The 14530-nt window shown below is 30.4% G+C and overlaps 1 protein-coding gene across 4 annotated transcripts in view; it reads left to right on the top strand.

Annotated features, from left to right (window-relative positions):
• Window positions 1-14530, top strand: part of LOC148612165 (uncharacterized) — an 85597-nt gene that overhangs the window by 52560 nt on the left and 18507 nt on the right. The window contains exon 1 of one of the 4 annotated variants that reach the window (XM_088593361.1): window positions 5282-6065. The exons of the other annotated variants lie outside the window; for them this stretch is intronic. The gene's annotated coding sequence lies outside the window, so the exon portion shown is untranslated. Of the gene's footprint in view, window positions 1-5281; window positions 6066-14530 lie in introns of those variants that run through there. 4 annotated transcript variants of the gene reach the window in all.

The raw sequence follows: 14530 nt of genomic DNA, 5'->3' as shown, positions 1-14530 counted from the left end.
AATCCGCCTTCACAACATTTTAAATATTTTGATAATCGCAGTATATGGAAGTAAAATAAATTCTGGGAAAAGATAACGATAGATATCTTGGTCAAAGTGTTTTGTGATGTTTCTTTTTATTATAGGACTGTTAAAGAATCGAACTTTTTGGAGTAAATTAATATCATTGTTAGCTTTGTCTTTGAGAAACATTTGATTTTGTTGATAATGCGCTGCCATGCTGTTATGTAGCTGTCTTTGTAAGAATCATGCAAAATGTGAAAATTTGATACACCCCCCCCCAAAAAAAAAGGCTACATATTTTTATTTTTGTAATTAAGTTGTTTTATGGTCTATATTATGAAATGTGTAATTATTCATTCAAATCTGCCTGCTCTTAGGAGATAATCAAAATTGAAAATTCAATGGAGTCTATTGTATTTGGGTGTCATTTACAGAGTTATCTCCCTTAATTTGGCGGGTGGTACATTGAGACATATAGGATGGTATCTTTGCCTTTACATATATTTTTTTTGTCCTCCGTAGATCTTCAATTTTAATTTCCAATGTTTTTTTTTAATTCTTTTTTAATCTACGGAATCTAATAAACTATATATGTCTTATCCAAAGTATAAAGCATTTAAAATAGGATATTGTTCATAAAACAATATAAACGGGTAATCTATTTGTGTAATACAGAACATGCCTATGGAATTTCAGCTGTTCACTTTATTTAAATGTTGAAATATATTAGTTTTTTTTTCATGTCAATTGTATAATTACTGTCCATAGTGAGCAAGATTATTAGTTTCTCTTCGCTGGTCAGAAATGAAAAATTATTGTCATAATTTGCTTGTATCATGTTAGACAAAGTGTTCCTTTCCAAAAAAAAAGGGAGAACTAAGAAATGTTTTCAGTTTCTATTTATCCACTTTTGCACAGTTTACAAAATCGTCTGTCTGATAGGATGCCACGATATCGTCCCTTCTCTATCTCCAATTGAACGATATCTTCCCTTCTCTATCTCCAATTGAACGATATCGTCCCTTCTATACCTCCAATTGAACGATATCGTCCTTTCTCTAGCTCCAATTGAACGATATCGTCCCTCTCTATCTCCAATTGAACGATATCGTCCCTCTCTATCTCCAATTGAACGATATCGTCCCTTCTATACCTCCAATTGAACGATATCGTCCCTTCTCTATCTCCAATTGAACGATATCGTCCCTTCTCTATCTCCAATTGTTCGATATCCACCCTTCTCTATCTCCAATTGAAATGTTCCATTTCTCATTCTTTTTAGCCCCTTAATCTTCTAAACGTTTTGAAAAGACAACTAAGTCAATCTTATGTTAAAATAAATTTGTTTTCTTACTTTACTATATTTCCATAAACTATAAACAGTTACAGAGAAAGCATACAAACAATGATAATGTAACATAAATTGCATGTGTTAATAATTGTACTTGTATTGAAATTGGCCTTGAAGTACAACTCTTGTTAAAACTATCTTTACAAATTGCCTCAGTTTCTGAGAACAATAAACCGTCAAGTTTTCGTGGCAGTTGTATTTTCGCTATTTTCGCGGTAAGACCTTTAACGCAAAAAATAAACCGTTGTTTTTAATTTTTAATACGATTTGGGGTATGATCGCGAATTCAAAACTGCACGAAATTTCTATTGACCGTAGAAATCGCGAAAATTTCCCGGTTTACAATATATCAATAAAAAATTCCAACTCATTCACGTTTTTTTTTAAAATAAAAACTGCCATTGTTAAGGTTAGTTATCAGCATTTAATTTTCTTTAAATATAAGTAATAGGATTCGTAAGTCTCGTTAACATTTTTATCTTGCAGAACTAGATATTTGTCATTTTTTATCAGTATTCTTACACAAAAAAATATTTTGTTTTTAATATTGAACCCATTGACGTGTTAATGACGAATCTCCGTGCATTTGTATGGCAGACGAGGGCCCAATCTCATGAAATCACGGAGTCACGTGACGAGACTTACATACCATATTAAGTATTACTAAGATGAACAATATGAAAGTTTATTAAAAGAACAGGTTTACTTAAGAATTGTGCAAATAAAGATAAAAACGATAAAAAAAATTAAACCATCCCCGTCTAAGGCAGACATCCGTTTGAACATATTTTTTTGTATCCAGATCGCTCTGTTTTAAACAAAAACTTGTTTAGTTTAAACACAACAATGGCCTCAGACAAGATTGTCATTTAAAAAAAAGGAGTCAGAATCAAATACAATTTCCTTAAATTAACTGTAATTAACTCTTTATGTAGCAATTTTCCGGCTATCAGGAAAATATTTTAAAAACAATTGATAAACGAGATATTAAATCCAGAAAAAAACTATAATAAAACTGCAAACCATTGGATATGAAATATAACGGTGTAAATAATTATCATGTGAATGCCAAAACATTTTTTCCACTTAGTTTTTCCATTTAATTCAATACACAAAATTATATATTTATCCCAAAACGAATTGTAATATTTGAATTGGAATTCTTCATGTAAGTGACAAACTTATATTTTAGTCTAATATTTGTATCCGCATGAGGTACATGTAGTCGAGGTTCAACAGTCATTGTAGAAGTTTTATTGTTCGTTGTGTATCAATTTTTGTGATTTTCGTGCTTTTGTAACCACGAAATTTGGTTCCCAACGAAAGAAGATTTCCCATTCGTTTGTACGATTAAGTTGTCAAATCCGCGAATTCAAGAATCCCCGAACTGATAATTATTCCCTAAATCACGAAAGATGAAACCCACGAATAAAAGTACTTTTACAGAAAGTATATGTACAATTTGTTAAAATAATTAAAGACATTTAAGTTATTAACCATTTTCTATATACAAAGAAACAAAGTAAAAATTTAAGATAAAAGTCTGTTTTTTTTAATTTTATATTATGTTTTTTTTTATAATCGAAATTATTTGAAAATAATGATAAAGGGATGAAGCCCTGGCCAGTGAACAGACTTCTTATTTTTTCACGTTTACATAATTATAAACACATGAACTTATGACATAAAATAGCACTTGAAAGTGTCCTCTAGACTATGTGTTTAATTGAAATAAGTACATAAAATTAAAATGCCGGATCATAGAACATTTTATGTAGCAGTCTTTGTAAGAATCATGCAAATTCTGTAAAATGTGAGACATCCTAAAAAAGGCTACACATTTTTATTTTTGTTATTAAGTTGCTTTATTCTTGTAGATCTATATGATGAAATGTATAATTATTTCTTCTAATCTGTCTGCTCTTAGGAGATAATTCACATTAAAAATTCAAAATTTTCTATTGTATTTTAGTGTCCTTCACAGAATTGTCTCCCAAAATTTTAAATTCTACTGTGCATTTTATATGATTTCTATTTCATATGAACGAGGGGTCTATGAAAAGTCACGTGTAATATTTTGTCTACTTAAGTATGTTAAACAAAATATCAAAAATAAAAATATGTAGGCGTTCTAACCATGTATCGTATTTTGCATGATTCTTAGCTGGAGTGCTACTTAAATGGAAAAGGTTTTTTTTTTAAGGTTTTAGTGGTATATATGAATAATAACTGTATTGCTAGTAAGAGTTAAAACATGCTGTTTTTCATTTTCAAATTTAACTTTCTTTGTTATATCGTAGGGCAATTATTTATGAATTTGATTAATTCCATTTATAGAACTAGTTAATTCTAGCCCAACATAAAAGGGAAATTTGTTATGCTTTAAACTCATCTACGAGCTTTCAATTAACACTGACAGTATCATGTAGTAATGAAAATGTAAGTTATTCTATAAAGAAAAGAAGATATTTTGTCATAGAAAAATTATCAATTGATTAGTTAAAGCCAGTATCATATTTTTGGATCGTCAAAAGATGCACTTCTATAAGCAAGACTTGTATGACGTTCCAAAGAAAACATTTACACTGCTATCTCGTAAATATTATTCCCACAGTCGACACTCGTCTATTCGTTCTGATTAGTAGGATCACAACAATATTTACGACGGAACGTAAATGCAATTTTGAAACCGAAATGGTTATCACTGGAAGCCTAAATACCAAAAGTTTATAAAAAGTTTTGAAATTTCGCACCATATTTTTACTGTTTGTGATTTTTTCGCAGTTTTGATTTCACAAGTCAAGTTTCCGAAAAATCGCTCATTCCACTATTATCAAAACTGACCTGAATTTTTGCTATGGGAATTGAAGGGTAAGTCGAACTGTGTCAATTGGAAATGGCAATAAAAGGTATTATCACATCCGCTATAGAGTGTTTATACTTAAGGTTTTACTTCCCGCATTATAAATACTTAAATTTGTGCTTACTCGCTTTACATAACATGAAGAACAAAAATAATTATACTTTAACTTCAATGAAACCTTGAAAACCAAAGTCCTTTGTGACGGAAGAAGTTGTTTTGCTTAGAAAGGTATTCGATGTACACAGGTTCAAATTGTATAATATATGAAAAATAACAAACCCTTTGGTTCAAACAGGTTATCAGTTTATTCAGGAGTCGATTAGGACAATTTTCACTGTACTAACAGACATATAAAATAGATGTTAAATAATGTATTATCCAAAAGCCTCGAGGGTATTCATCAACCCAGTAGTCAGGCTTGTCTAACCCCGAATTATATTAGATTTTATTCATCATATTTATGAAAATTTGCACTATTACAAATTGCAAAATACCTTTAACATTGAGGCCTCATTCCTTGTATTGCACATGATAGAACCTATCAGTGATGGATTTGGTTTCCTATTTCGATAATTTCTGTTTTGAGAACATCTTGTATACAATATTTTTTGTGGATTGAGATCTTCCGTTATATTTGTTTCTAATGCTGCTATTGAGGGGTAACTCCTTGAAACATGTGTAAAGCATACATTTGCAATATGTACGATCGGTATTTTTGTATTTTATTTGGTTTGTATAATAAGATATTTTATAGACATCATTCAATAATTCCCAAAGAAAATATCACAGGCACTTGGGACCAAGATTTTTTTTTGAAATTTTCCTCAAAAAATATCATTAAATCATTTTGTTTCCATATTTGAGTTATTATGCGTGTTCTCTGACATGTCCGCTTGCTATTTATTGCTGTTTATACTATGTCTAGTTTTCATCTATATTCTTTTATATCAACAGCAATAAAAAGCAAGCGGACATGTCAGAGAACACGCATAATTACTCAAATATGGAAACAAAATAATTTAATGATATTTTTTAGGAAAATTTAAAAAAAAATCCTGGTCCCAAGTGCCTGTGGAAAATATATGAAAGTACATATTCATATATATATATTTTAAAATCAATCCCTATTTTTTTCTTTCATAAATTTGGTGTTTATAGTATTCTTGATTTTCAAGCAAAATGAGGTCTAGTTCAACACCATATTGGTACTAAAGTACAACTATATCATCAATATCACATTTGGGTTTCGGTTTTATTGGAAATTCGTAGAAAAACGGTGTATGGATCCCCAGGCTTGCAGTTATCTAGGTCAGTAGGCTATGTAAAAAAATTGCCCATATACAGTTAAAATATATCAATATGGAAGGTTATATATACTAACATAATCTGTAATATTTGACAATTAATGTGCAATCTGAACCTTAGAGAAAATTCGTTGAGTAAATTTACCCCATTTATCAATAAACAATAACAATCCATACAGACGAGTAATCATAAAACATGTGAAATTCTACAATTCCTTTATTAAGTGAGCAATATTTTTTTTCTGCCCACATCAACTTTTTAATTATATAAACACATACCTTATTAGTCATATATGTTAAGTCATCCATAACACAAATCACATTATCCGGACTCGATATGGTTTTAAATTTAGACCATGGAATATGCGGAAGCAATTTAACAACGGGTTGTTTAATTCAAGAGGAAGGCGATCAATACAATTCGTTGAACTGATCTATTTTAGGTCAACTCATTCAAATTCATACAAATATTATATTGTATCTGGAAAGTGAATTAATAATTTAAATTTTTGTCGGAATATACTAAGCAGACATCAAAATTAAGGTTTGAATGCAGTTTTATATTCTATAATTTAAACATATAAATTAATCAATGATATATCGTATTAATTAAGTCATTAAATTTTCTTTCACTTCTTGAACATTCATATGATTTATAATGTCAAAAAAAGTAACACGCACCTCTTCCCTTTTACGATTTTACCAATCAAAAACAAATACGTAGGTTGTAAATAATTAAGTCGGAAAGTGTGAATGATTTTTCCCATCAGTAACGTGTTGTCCGAGATTGTGTGATATGGGACACTTGCCATTTGTATAAATTTTCATCGGTGGCTTTTATGTAACAAAATACCCACAGCAGAATTTGGTTATTCAAATGAGAAGTCAGGAGTTTTATGAAAAATAAGACTATTTCTACTAGCTATAGACAAAAGGTATAAAAGAAAGTAGAGCAAGTAAATTCGTTATAAGTTGCCTTGAAGCTGTCGGAATCCTTTGAAGTATGTACAATAAGTCTTTTTATTTACCGGTACTTTAGAACTATTGTTTTTCATATAGACGTTTGATGAGTAAACATACAAACAACCAAAAAAAAAAAAAAAATAATAAAAAAAAAATAAAAAAAATTAAAAAAAAGAACGATTTTCTGCTTGTCTATCGATAAAACTTACCATATTATCTTTTCTTTTAAATCTGGCTTGATTCATGGTATTCGTATTAAGGGTATAATTACATGGTTTTTAATTAAGTAAGGAAATTAACATTCTTACAATAATTCATTAAAATTAGTTAAATCTGACATTGTGAGAAATAACTAAGTCACTAGTAGAACTGACGACATCTGCTTTTTTAAATCTTTGTATGCATATCAATACTCAGTTTCATGTCAAATGAATATATTGCAATCGTTGTCTTTACAAGCAAGCAAATATATTTAACAAAAAAACTGAAGGTGAAATATAAATTTACGCTTTGGTAAAACTGCATTTACATTACCAATAGTTCTTTGTATTTTTCCTCAATTTTGTCAACTTATTTTTTTTTACTTAATCATCCTAATAAGAATGATAAATCTCAAGTATAAATGTTTAAATTATAGAGTAATTTATTTTAAAGATGAATATTCCTAGAAAAGCAGAGGACGCTTACCCTACCGGTGCACCTGGTCCATGCTCCCAGTTTTTAGTAGAGTCCGAGTTGCTCATTTGCTTTTGTTACTTTGTATGTATGATTTTAGTTACTATATGTTCTTTGTTGTGTATGTCTGTTTTCCATGTCTGGTCTTTGTCCCTGGATTACATTCTGTTGATTATCGCTATAACCTTGGTTCCTTTGATTACTCTTTGATTACCGCTATAACCATGGTTCCCTTGATTACTCTTTGATTACCGCTATAAGCATGATTCCCTTGATTACTCTTTGATTACCCTTTGATTACCGCTATAACTATGGTTCCCTTGATTACTTTTCCATGTCTGGTCTTTGTCCCAGGATTACATTCTTTTGATTACCGCTATAACCTTTGTTCCCTTGATTACTCTTTGATTACCGCTATAACCTTGGTTCCCTTGATCATTCCTATCATTTTGATTTTATTGGTTTGATTTATTTATAAATCACAAAGCAAACATTATTTTGTTATTAATTATTTTCCCTAATTTATCTATTTTTTCATTTATCATAATTAGTTTTAAGCAGATCCCATTTGATTTCAGGATGGCATATTCATATGGTTTCCTATATCATGTACATGATACTAATTGCTTGGTCTTAAATATTTCTGGCTTCGTGTAAGGTCAAGAATATGTCGACTCATATATTTCCTAACAGTTTTAAATGGCCTGCTGTTTATACGCCTTCCATTAAAAGTCTTGATTACATACGGTTAGTGGTTAATTCCTGAATTCGTGTAATATATGTTATGAAGATTTCAAATAAAAAGGCTTACTTTTTGTTTTGTAATTTTTAAATGCCGGTCAATATAAACAATCCTTTTTAATTGAGGTACGCTCATACATTTAGAATAAATAGAAGACTTTTTTTACTTAGACGGTAATAGCCTTTGCTGTATTTGTAATTTTCAGCTGAAATACTTGAGGGTTAAGGAAACTGTAACAGACAGCTAGAGTTCAGTGTGTATGTAATTGGGAGCTGAAACCAATATATTTTTTTATTCATTTACAGATCAAGCACAATGAATTTGTTTAGATTATTTACTTTCAATTTTTTCAAATTGTTGTGATTACATCACTTGACCACATCAGTATCAATCCTTACTTCTGAGCATTTGACAATTACATACATAGGCAAAGATATTTCGACCAAATTTGTTAGTCGTTACAAAACTTTGCTGCCAGATTCCGAGTGAATATTTTCGAGGATATATTTTTTTCATTTTCACTACCATTTCCGAAACAAAATAAATCCGTTGAGAACACTTCTGTTATTTTCTCTCACGTGGTCAGTCTACGTCAGCTTTTGAATACTACTTTTGTTTACACAACTTGAACTACTTGGCCATTTCCGCTTCACTAAAAATAACTTTTTCTTTTGAAAAGCGAGTTCCGATTGGAGTATACATTCACATAATTTTCTTATTCGACGAAATTCTATATAGCGAATTATTAATAATAAGAGGGCGTATATTTCAATATGAAACCCAGTTATTAACTCGTGGTTTATACACTCGTTCAATCCCTGCCCTTTATGTCACAAGCGATATTTTTTCGATATGTTTGCACTCAGATTGATTCTCCTACAGACTCAGAAATACCCAATCATATTGGTGTATGTCAATAGTCATTCTTAAATTATCGTAGTGAATGAAAATATCTACAAATACAGTAGAGGCGGTACATTAAGTTGATGTTTAAGATACATGTTTGTATAAGTAGATACGTGTCCTTTTTTTGAGTTTTAACTATACAAAAAGGAAATGCTGATTGCCCCGGTTTTGTGTGTAAATAGATAATTCTTTCATATCATATGCTATAATCTTGTTTTTGGGGTTACAAAAATCTTCATTTTTCTTTTAAAAAAAAAGTATGAAAACAAGGAACACACAATACAGAGGAAGACAAAAAAGTTTTTGTTACTTAAATGTTGATAATGAATTAATGAAAGGTGGATTTCGCGTTTATGATAAAAATTACCATAAACAACATAAGTATGTAAAAAGAGTGCATTTGATATATTTAAAGTTCATTTTAAAAGCAGAACATTTTCGTGTTACGATCGTAGTTAATGTGGAATCATTTAAGTGGAAATATGTATGTTGAAAAGGATGAATGATTTACAATATCATTATTACATTTATAAAAGACGAGGAAGCGGTGAGCTGTGATTTGTCATTTTAACAATATTTAAATAAATAAATAAATAAAAACTATATACAAATAATAATAAAGATTAACAGTTTTAACAATTTTTTTTAAAATGTGTTTTCTAAGTATTGATTTTTCCAAGAAGGAAAAATGTTGAACGACTTTGTTATCATGTGTCGTACAGAATAATTCTTAAGTGTCAGCCCCTGTAAAAATCAGGCAATAGGTGAAACATGGCATAAAAAACATCCTTTTGATAGTGTAATTTGACTATTTGTACAATCAGAATCAAGGAAAACAGACGATTTTCCATACCATTGAGATTCATTGACATGCACTAAAATGAACATTTCAAGGGCAGACAACTCCGTCGAAAACCTCATTTTTCTAAGATTTTGTTGAAAAAATTCTGAGCAAATCCGATAATAAAGAGATCAAATAATGGTCTTTTCAAATAGAGAAAGCATCGTGGAGTGATATTTTATTGTCAGATCGGTGGGATTTTGACATGCATGTTTCTGATTTTTCACCCATTTTGCCTGATTCTTACAAACACTTACACTTAACAAATTTACTGTGCGTTAATAAGTTTATTGGAGTTAGTCATTTTTAAGGAGATAAAAACATACCACAAAAATATTACACAGGCTATTTCTTAATATCCTAGAACACCGCACCGGAAATGATAGTTTTACGAAATGTTTGTTTTGTTTGTTGGGGTTTAACGTCCGAGCAGCAATATTTCAGCTATATTCAGACGATGAACATGAATGAAATAAGAACACAACTAACTGTAAATACTCCACTCTCCGTGGTATGTTACATAAAATGATAAATCATGAATGTTTAAAACTATATGAAAGACATCGCGTTAGTAACTAGCGATCTACCCATTTCCAAAATAAAATAAAATGAACGAATAAATAAATGAATAATAATTAAAAAAAAAATAAAAATAAGTAGAATGAAATAAAATCTGAAATAAATATGTAAATACATTATAAATATAGTAGCTTTTTATTGTATACAGGAAGAAAAAATATAAATATGTAAATACATTATAAATATAGTATCTTTTTATTGTATACAGGAAGAAAAAAATACAAATATGTAAATACATTATAAATATAGTACCTTTTTATTGTATACAGGAAGAAAAAAAATATAAATATGTAAATACATTATAAATATAGTACCTTTTTATAGTATACAGGAAGAAAAAAATATAAATATGTAAATACAATATAAATATAGTACCTTTTCATAGTATACAGGAAGAAAAAAATATAAATAATGTCAATTTCGAATGTTACCAATATAATATGTTATCTACATGTACGTAAAAAAACTGGTTCTTTCTACCGTTCAGCATTCAAGTCTTTTTCAAAACCAAATTTATAACAAAACTTATATATACATGTAGTTAAAGTTAATTGTATAGAAATGTATGGAATAAATAAACAGTGAGATCAAAGCTTTTCTGAATATTGGTAATTTCAAAATTGTACAAAACTAAACGGTTGTTATTTGAAACAGAAAGCAGACCTTTATACTTAAATCGAATTTCAAAATAGTGTGCTAAAGTGTGTCCAAATGAGTTGATGTGTTCATAATAGACTTACATCCCTATGTTTAGTGTGTCAAAAACTAATTAAGAAATAAATCACGGAAACTCCATTTTATCATCGCTTTACCACGGGCTGACCATTTATGCCACATTATTTTACCCCAAGCGATAGCAATCGTATCATGCTGCGCTCGGCGAAGCTTATTTATTATTGGTTTGTTATTTTTCACTTGTGTATGTATTATATTTTTAGTTTCTAAAATATGGAAAAAAAAACACACACACGCAAACAACAAACAACAACAGTTTTTAGCGTAATTATAAGTACTGGCAAATAGTCATCATATTCCGTCGAGACGAGTATTTCTTAGGTACAATATAATTACAAATGTCACAAAGTTATTCTGATGACGGTCTTAAAAATCGTTTTGGCTTTGACTTTTAGATAAAGTATTTATAATTACAGACGGAGTTTCGCGCTAACTTTAAAAATGTCGTCGTTTGATAAACAAAGGATTATGTCCCAAAGACCTATATATAAATATTGTATTCAGTGCATGTACACATGATTTTTTAGTACGTGTGTGGTCAAATATCGAAAAGTGGGTTTTAATAGTACCTTTAAATTCTTATGAAATCTACCCTTCGATTATTTGGTCATATTTCTAAATCAAAACTTGAGTCATTTTATCAAACTTTTATAAATTTGAAAACCAAAAGCGCTTTGTCATGTCCAAAGTGTGTCAATTTTTGGTCCCGATTTTGGACGTATTGCGTAACCGTTTCTCTTACACCCATTGCGTGTTACAAATGCCCCAGTTTATGAATTTACAAATGTAATAGTTTTATTGTTTCGTTTACATTTTTCAAATAATTTGATAAAGATCATTTTTTGTCAAGAATACATTGCAAATTGCTTCGCGGACTAACAAATAAAACGTTTCTTCCTTTTCAAGTTTTCAATTGCAGTAAAAAAGGATTCCATGTACATGGTTACTTATTTCCATGTCTCCATAAAGAGAATCGGGCCTCTACAATTGTCTCTTACTGTTGCTCCTCTGGTTGCTTCGGGACATGATTGAAAACCAATATCTTTTCACAGGGGCTTGCTCCCACTATCATATATGAAGCCCCACCAGCATATAACCTATTATATTAGTGGGCTGCATATCATAGTGGGAGCAAGCCCCTGTGATCTTATCTACATGTAATACATGTACATGTTTTTTTTAGTCCATGTTACACTGCGGGTCATCCTGTAGTATTTATCCCCCATGGTATCGACATTATCCTAGTACTTTAAGGGGCTTGCAGTTTTGGTTTGGGCGGAATATTTGTTTTCCAAAATTTTCAAATCAGAAATGCTATACCGGTAGATTATTTATTTTAACTAACTGCAATATTGAAAATGGAGGCAAGATTTTCTAAAAATTTCTAGGTAGCGCAGAGCAAAAATATTTATTTCAAAATTTTTCCAGGTTAAGACATTTATTTACAAAACTACACGCCACCTCCTAATCGGAATCAAATGACCGTGTCTTAAGTTGATTTTGAAATTTGGCTATTGTTCCCAATAGTAGGTAATTTGTTATTTGTTATTCTGGAGAGACCAAGTCGTCTTCTGATTCCAACACTGGTCCCCATTTTGCGTTGGTAAGTAATGCTCAAGTAGACCTCTTCGATTTCTTTTTCTTATGTGCTAAATATTGGTTAAATGGTGCTGCATACCATACGCAAGAATGGGGGACTAAAACATGGCTGCCAATTAGTTTTGCTCCCCAGGGGTTCCTCGGTTACCTGAATCTACAGTTACCATTGAATGTAATGGGAAATGTTTTAGTTACTTTGAAAAAGTCGCTATATCTTTTATGTGAACGACAGTTCAGCTTATTAATTGATATGACTTTAATTCTCTTTAAAAACCCTTTATATTGTATATTTCAAAAATAGAATAAGATATTTAATTTTGGTGTCTTTTATTTTTTGAAGTTGACCAATCTTAAAATAACAGAAAGTAAAGGAAACTAATGGAAGAGACGCATCAGCGGTCATCTAAAAAAAATTAGCACGCACGACCCGGACCCCCAAAAATCTATTAACTGATACTAAAAAATAGTTCATTAAATATACTTTCCAAATCTGTAATTAAAAACATTTTAACATTTTTAATTTTGGTGTCTTTTTGTGATCGCAAAAAAATGTTATTTTGTCGTTTTTTATTGAAGTCCAGTTTCATGGCTTATCTTTTCACACATGTTCAGGATAAACGAAGTCAGCGGAAATCTTTGTGTGTTAATAAACTTATCTTTATTGCAGTGGATTAAATAAACAACGTACACTGTATATGTTCGAAGCTATGTTACAGTAGTATATTATAATGTGGTAGAAAAATCAGAAATAAAAAATAGTAAAAAAGGGGGGCATTAAGTTTTACATATAGATTTTTAAAATGGACCGTTCACCCAGTATATATACTTCCAGTTTTTCTATGCAATACAATTTCCGTTTTTTCCTTTTCTTAATTATAGTTTATATTTTGGTTTCGAATTGGATTTTCGCTTGTTTGTTTAAGTTTTTTCAGGATCTTCTAACCTGTTTTACCTCGATTCCGTTGTATATCAGCAGATAATTACATCTAGAGTGGCATCAAGAAAAATGGGGTTCTTAGCTAATATTTGCTATTTTTTCCCAACATTCTGCTCCATACTAATAAATCATTCCAACAAAATTGGATGGCCGGGGGTGGGAGGTGGTAGTGGGGGTGAGGATATATATAACCTGGTATAGTTGTATTCAATTGTACAGTAGAAAATTAGTGGTTATCTGAATTAAAGGTTATAATTTGTTTTTAATGGTTTCGATCCCCGGAACACACTGGATCAGCAACAGGGCTTTGTCATGGGTTTGTATGTTGCCTGTATCGTGTATTTTATCGAAAAAGACAGTGTAAGACACGTTGTCTCATGCAGTAATTTTCAAAAGTAAATGTATATTAGTATATAACAGAAAAATGAGATGGCATGAATTTAAACTTTTTATGAAATTAAAACCCTGTGCCGAAGCCTCCAGGGATATATTTTATATACAATAACAAATGTACAGCGATTTATGTAAATTCAAGTGCCGATCACAAATTGATTAATTAAATCCAGACGCGTATAAAACGATAATATTCGCAGTTTTTCAATGTACACAATGTTCTTCATAATGAAATATTACTAAGGTTACTTAAAAAAGCACATATTATGAATTAAACCCTGACATGATCATTTCTAAGAGTTTTTTTTTACGATTTCTGACTTTGGTGGCTATGCCATGTTGGCTTTTAAGATGGAGACGGAGTTCATGTTCTGTCATGTCTTCTAAAATTACATCTTGTTTATTCCTGCGGTTTTCTTTATCGATATCTTCAATTTCGTCCCTTATTTTTTTCCTCTTTGCAGCTCGAGCCTCTCGAATAGGTTCATTCCACCATTCCGCCTTTTTTTTTCATAGTATCGTCTACTTCTGTCTATGTTGTCACTGAATCCGTACTCTAGCCGTTTTCGTGCCAACAAACAGCTTACAGACTAATCCCATTTGTTACTTTTCTTCTGGTGAAGCTACTTTACTACGTCA

This window comes from Perna viridis, chromosome 7, assembly GCF_037379345.1.
Source record: "Perna viridis isolate PV_CMFRI_1.1 ecotype Kerala chromosome 7, ASM3737934v1, whole genome shotgun sequence".
Lineage (NCBI taxonomy): Eukaryota > Metazoa > Mollusca > Bivalvia > Mytilida > Mytilidae > Perna > Perna viridis.
This window is presented reverse-complemented; position numbering and strand designations above follow the sequence as displayed.